This window comes from Pteropus vampyrus, unplaced genomic scaffold (assembly GCF_000151845.1).
Source record: "Pteropus vampyrus isolate Shadow unplaced genomic scaffold, Pvam_2.0 Scaffold37, whole genome shotgun sequence".
NCBI lineage: Eukaryota > Metazoa > Chordata > Mammalia > Chiroptera > Pteropodidae > Pteropus > Pteropus vampyrus.
In genome coordinates, this window is record NW_011888818.1 from 5,611,179 (window position 1) to 5,618,161 (window position 6,983).

The following is a 6,983-nucleotide window of genomic DNA, read 5'->3' on the forward strand; positions in this document are numbered from 1 at the left end:
TCAATATCAATATCACATGTGACTCCAATTTCCTTCCAGTTCCACTTTTGTTCCTCATACTAAATGCTGAACTTTGCCTTTGCTCTAGGATCTAGCCTTATCCTCCCTCAGTGTGAGGCTGAATCGTACCAGCCTTGACAAAGCTTTGTGACCTCATTGACTATCTGAGAAAAATGGACAAATGAAAGGAGATGAAACCAAACAAAGTTAAGTCTAGTGTATTAGAGTCTTCTAGTCTTCTGGGGAAGGGTTGGGAGTGTCAGGGTAGGGAGGGGCAAGTCATCGGCTGAAATAGCCAAACGGGTATCTCAGCCTTTGACTTTCAGCCTATGCCAGATCCTATATGAAAATAAACAAACAAACAAATAAACAAACACATAAATACATACATACATACATAAAATCCTTTATATTACAGAGTATGAAGTATACATTTTGTTTTTATCAACACTAGTACATATTTGAAACATATTCTTAAACATCATTGCTCTTTTTACTACCACCTGCTTGAGCAATAATAGCAATTTGCAGCCAATGCTCACAGTATTCATTTCACAAAGTATCTTTGCTAAGTGTTCTAAATTTCTACTGTACAGGGCGGGCACAGTCTCAGTGAACCTTACTCCCAAACTGCACTATATGATAAGTCCCGAATAAGCACCATTTCTGCAGGGGATAATGCATGCTCTACCCCATTAACAGTAATAGTGTGAACAACGATAAGCCATTAATTTTGATGAGATCGGGTTCGTATCACCTCAAAGATTCAACGGAAGCCACAGGAGACATTGAAGTGTTCCCACTTTGGTTCCTGTAATGAATAAAAATGTGAAAGTAGTTACAGTCCACCTGACAGCCAGGCACCACAGGCCCAAGGAAAAGTTCACCCTGTCAGCCGCTGCAAGAGAAAAGTGCCAAGGAATTATTGCATTAGCTCAGTACGAGTCTAATAGGCAAAAGATGGGGGTAAAAGGCACTGAACACACCAGGCAGAAATTACCCTGGAGTCCTGAAAGGCTTTTTTTAGGGCGAGCAATTTTATTTCTTAAGAATTCAGCAATATGGAACAAATTATTTGCTCAAGATTCTGCAGTAATCCTGGGAAAATATATCAGGATCCCAGGGCTCACTTAACCACTTCGTGGACAGCTATTTTCAAAATGAAGTGGGAAGAGAAGGCTTAGATGTTCTCATAACTCATGCACACATTTCCAACAGGCGACTTTGTTTCCAACTTTCATTACTCATTAATATTCAATTTAGGTTCCATCTTCTTTAGATGTGTGTGACATTCATGAGCATCTAGTTTAATTTTGGGTGTCTGCACCAGCTTGCTTGAGTATGAGATAGAATTTCTGACCTGCCAAAAGATGAGATTCAGTGTCCCCCCTCCTAAAGGAGTGGGGGGAGGGAGAAAGCAATGATTTTGCTTTTCTGACTTGCAAATATCTTATAAAAGGAAAACCATAATTCATAGCCCCATATGTACAAAACGTTTCCAACGGGTTTCATTTTGGAGATATAAGCAATGAATTTTCTGCTAAATACAGCAGATCCAGTCACTATACTTATAAAACAAAACGCATTTAGATTCTGAATATGAAATGTAATCTCTGGGTGCAACTAATTCCAAATCAGCATTAAAAAAATTAACTATGTAAGAGTAACAATAGAAAATTATCTATAGTTACTAATTATTGTTCTATTTTAGATCCCATTTCTTTTCTTATAAGTTCTGCTCAGATAAATACTGTGAAAATTAGGTACAGAGATGGATCAATAAACATTATCGTTAATTTTTGCCTCTGACATTAGATATGCAGTTTCATCATTTTTCATGTAACTAGTGTACTAGGCTGAGTAACAACCCTAAAGATAACCAAATCTGAATTCCTAGTACCTGTGAATGTTACCTTACATGGCAAAAGTGGTTAAGGATCCTGAGATGTGGAGATTATCTTGGATCATCCAGGTGGGCTCTAAATGTAATCACAAGTGTCTTTATAAGAGACACTCAAAGAGAGATTTGATTAAATAGAAAAAGAAGAGAAAGTGATATAACAAGCAGAGAGAGACCTAAAGATGCTGCATGCTATACTCCTGGCTTTAAAGACGTAGAAAAAGGCCAGGAGTCAATACAAAGATACAGCTCTAGAAACTGAGAAAGACAAAAAATAGGTTCTTCCCTTGAGCTCCCCAAGAAAGCAAGGCCTCCCCACATCTTGGATGATAACTTCAATCTGACCTCCAGAACTGTAAGAGAATAAATGGATGTTGTTTTAATTCACCAAGTTTGAGGTGATTTGTTGCCATAGGAAGCTAATATAACCACTTATCAATTTTTTTGTTATTATATTGCTGGTGAGATACTTGTTTTTGCTTGCCTGTTTTTATATTTACCTTTAAACGTGTTAATACAAAAGAACTTGGAATCATGAACATTTGGCTATATGATAATAAGGAGAAATCTCTTTCTACCTACTGGTCACATATTTTACAAGATGTTTTTTTTTAACTTTATCAAATTAAATGATGAAGTAAATTTAAGAAGATAAATAAAGATAGATGAGGAAAAAGAAAAAGGAGTGAGACAATGAAAAGGAATAAGGCAGAGGGGGAAAGAAGGAAGAGAGAGAGAGACAGAGACATAGAGAGAGACAGAGAGAGAGGTGGAATGATAGACACTAGACACTTGTGCTGTTCACTAGTATGTCTAATTCATCCTATCTAGGGCAGTTCCCAGCCCCTTAGATTTAGATTTGAATAGTCTATTTGAATAATGTAGCAATGGATTGTGAGCAAAAGGGACATGCGTCACTTCTACATTGGAGCCTTTAATTTCCAACGCAACACTCTTCAGTGCTCCCTTCACACTGCTGCAGTGACCAGGAGGTGGAAGCTCCAACAACCTGGGTAGATCTTTGAATAAAAACAGCAAGGCACAGAGCCCTCCCCTATCAAAAATCTGCAGTTTTTATTCAAAAAATTAAAAATAGAAATACCCTATAACCCAGCAATTCCACTTCTGGGTATTTATCCAAAGAAAACCAAAACACTAGTTTGTTAAGGTCTATGCACCCCTATGTTCACAGCAGCACTATTCTCAATAGCCAAGATATGGAAACAACCTAAGTGCCCATCAATAGATGACTGAGTAAAGAAGTTATAGTACACGTACTATTGTATACGTGTACTATTATATACGTGTACTATTGTATACGTGTACTATTGTATACATGTACTATTATATACGTGTACTATTGTATACGTGTACTATTGTATACGTGTACTATACGTGTACTATTGTATACATGTAATATTGTATACGTGTACTATTATTCAGCTATTAAAAAAATTAAATCTTACCATTTGCAATGACTTGGATGGACCTAGAGGGTATTATGCTAAGTGAAATAGGTCAGACAGAGAAAATACCATATGATTTCGCTTACATGTGGAATCTAAGGAACAAAAGAAATGAACAAACTAAATGAAAACGGACTCACAGACACAGAGCACAAACTGGTGATTGCCAGAGGGGAATGGGTTTGGGGGATTGGGTGGAAAAGGTAAAGGGAAGAAGCACAAATTAGTAGTTACAAAATAGTCATGGAGATTTAGAGCATAGCATAGGGTGTATAGACAATATTATTGTAATAGTTGTGTGTAGTTCCAGATGGGTGGTAGAGTAATTGAGGAGATCACTTCAGGTTTGTATAAATGTCTAACTTTTTAAAATTTAAAATAAAATTTTTTTAAAAATCTTTAGTTTATCTAAACAAAAAAGTAAATTTCTGTTGGTCAAAGTCACTGATATTGGTTATTGGCTACTACAGCATAATTTAGCCAATATTGTTACAGATGGATGGATGGATGGATGGATGGATGGATGGGTGGATGGATGGATATGGAATGATAGGTGGGTGGATACATATATATATGCATGTAGATGTAGATATATAAATACACAGACACACTAAGCTATAGTGATCAATAAGAGAATAACATGATACAATTCCTGCTGAATGTGTGGCAGAGTTTCTTCTGCCATAAAATAGAGAGAAGTAGTGAAAACTTTGCAGACAGAGTGCTTATCTTATTCATATTTATATTTCTAGTGCTTAGCATAATGTCTCATTGGACTTAACTCACTGGACATTAAGTGATTTAATAAATAATGTATTTTGGAAAGATGACATCATACCAAAAGTTTCTAACAGAAAAGCCCTCACCATGATCTCAAAAGGTTTGGTTCGGCCCAACCAAAATAAAACTCGAGTCACAATTAAACCCAAGTCAGCCCAGGCCAGATTGAAATTTTAAGTTCCTCTGCTTTCATTGGAACCAGAGATTTCCAGGGTCCCTTCTCAGAATCTCATGGATCTTCGGGAGGAAAAAAAAAAAAAAAGCCTCTGTATTTGTAAACCATTGTACTCAAAACCGATAAACCTGATGCCTGAGTTATGCACTAGTCTATTCCCAAGTGAAAGAATGGCTGATATTCTGCAGTTCTGCCTAACATGGGTTAATCAGAGTGACTAATATTGTGAATCACAAACTCTTTCCAAAAAAGAAGAAAATTGAGAGTGTATAAACATACATATGACTTGTTTAACCTGCCCTGCATTTTATTTTTACTGTTTTTAAGTTGTCTATGACATAATAGGAAGGTAATCATGACATTTGGGGAGACATCGTTTTTTTAAATTTGTGAAAGAAAAAGCATTGTAGTTCCTGGGATACCTGAGGGCAGTTTTGGATTTCGCACGTCACATACCAACTCCATGTGGAGAAAATAATACCCAGGTGACTGTATGAATGCTCACTGGATAAACAAAGAATGGGACCATGACAGGTAAAAAAAACGTATTAATGCAATTCTCTTGGTCCTCTGTAACAGAAACCAATTCTGTCTGGCTTAACAAAAAACAAATTAGCCAAAAATAAAATTTGGAAGAGAGAGGGTGGAGGCGGGTAAGCCCAGAGGTGGAAGGTATTGTTGCACAGAACTCAAGAAAGAAAAAAGCAAAAGCCCTCAGAAAGACAGAAACCACTGTGGCTTCAAAACCTCAGCTAGAGAGAACAATAAACCTTCTCTTAAAAATGTCTCAGTTCAACATTCCACATTTCTAAGAGAAAAGACCTAATTGGTTCAGCTTGGGTGAGCTATAGATCGAATATTCACTTTTGGCCATCAACAGGCAGTCTTACAGACCATCCACGATTAACATGGCATTCTCTTCTGTTAGGAGAAAAGGAGAAAATTTTCAATAAAGGTGGAGTCACTATGAGGTGGAATATCAACCAGTACATGAAATATCAACTTTAGGAGAGAAAAGAGAAGTGATGAACCAGAGAGTAGTGCTTTGGGCTACAAGATAACAGAAAACACTTAAATAATTATGGTTTGGAGATTTGGAGGGGGTTGATTTTTCTGTTTTGTTTCATTTTGGAGGAGATTTTTTTGCATAAGTCCAATCCAGTGTCAGAATTTCCAAAATTCTGTAGATTCCTCCCTAATAGTCAGAAGCTGGCTGCTGCATCACCAGTCATAACTTCTGTAATCCAGGTAAGAAGAAGTAGAAAAGGGAGGTGATGGTGCCTGGAACAAAAAAATATAACTGTCAACTGGATATCCACATGCAAAAATATGAGGTTGGTCCCTTACCTTATACCATATGCAAATACTAACCCAAAATGGATCAGACACTTAGATCTAGGAGCTAAAACTATAAAACTTAGAAGAAAACATTTAAGTATAAATTTTGGTGACCTTGGATAATTGTTTATTAGATATGACGTCTAAAGCACAAGCAACCAAAGGAAAAAGAAATAGATAAATTAGACTTCATGAAAGCTGAAAACTTGTGCGTCAAAGGAAAAAATTAAGATAGTGAAAAGACAATGCACAGAATGGGAGAAAATATTAGCAATCATATATCTGATAAGACTCTGGTACCTAGAATATATAAATATTATGACTCGACAATATAAAAACAAATAATCCAATTAAAAAACTGGCAAAAGATCTAAATAGATATTTATTCAAAAATATAAAAATGTCTAATAAGCACATGAAAGCAAGCTCAACATCCCATTCCTAATGAGAAATACAAATCAAAACTACAATGAGATACCACTTTACATCCACTAGGATGTCTGTAATAAAAAAGACACACAATAACAAGTGTTGGCAAAGATGTAGAGAAATTAGAACTCTCATACCTTTCTGATTGAGATATAAAATGGTGCAGTAGCTTTGGAAAACTGTTTGGCAGTTCCTCAAAAAATTATACATAAGATTAACATATGCCTGAGCAATTCTACCCTAGGTCCCAAAGAATTAAAAATAAATGTTACACAAAATCTTGTACACAAAAGTTTATAGCATAATAGCAGAAAGTATACACAACCCAAATGTCCATCAACTAATGGCTGGATAAATAAGATTTAGTTTATCTTTACAATGTAATATTATTCAGCCATAAAATCATATGAAGTACTAATACACTCTACAATTGAATGAATCTTTTAAAATAGTATGCTAAGTGAAACAAGCCAGATGCAAAAGACCACATATTATATATTCCATTTCTATGAAATGTTCAGAATAGGCACATGCATAAAGACAGGGTCTGAGAGAAGAGAAATGGGGAGTGACTGATAATAAATCAGAAGATTCTTTTGGGGGTAATAAAAATGTTCTAAAATTCAATACTGTTGCTGATTGCAAAACTCTGTAAATATATTAGAAGTCACTGAATTAAACTTTAAATGGGTGAATTGCATGGTATTTAAAGCCATTAGAGATAAAATATACATTGAAAACAACAAGTTTTAGTGAGGCTGTGGAGAAAATGGAACTTTTGTACACTGTTGGTGGGATTGCAAATTGATGCGGCCACTATGAAAAACAGTTTGGAGGTTCCTAAAAAATTTAAAAATAAAATTACCTTATAACCCAGCAATTCCATTTCTGGATA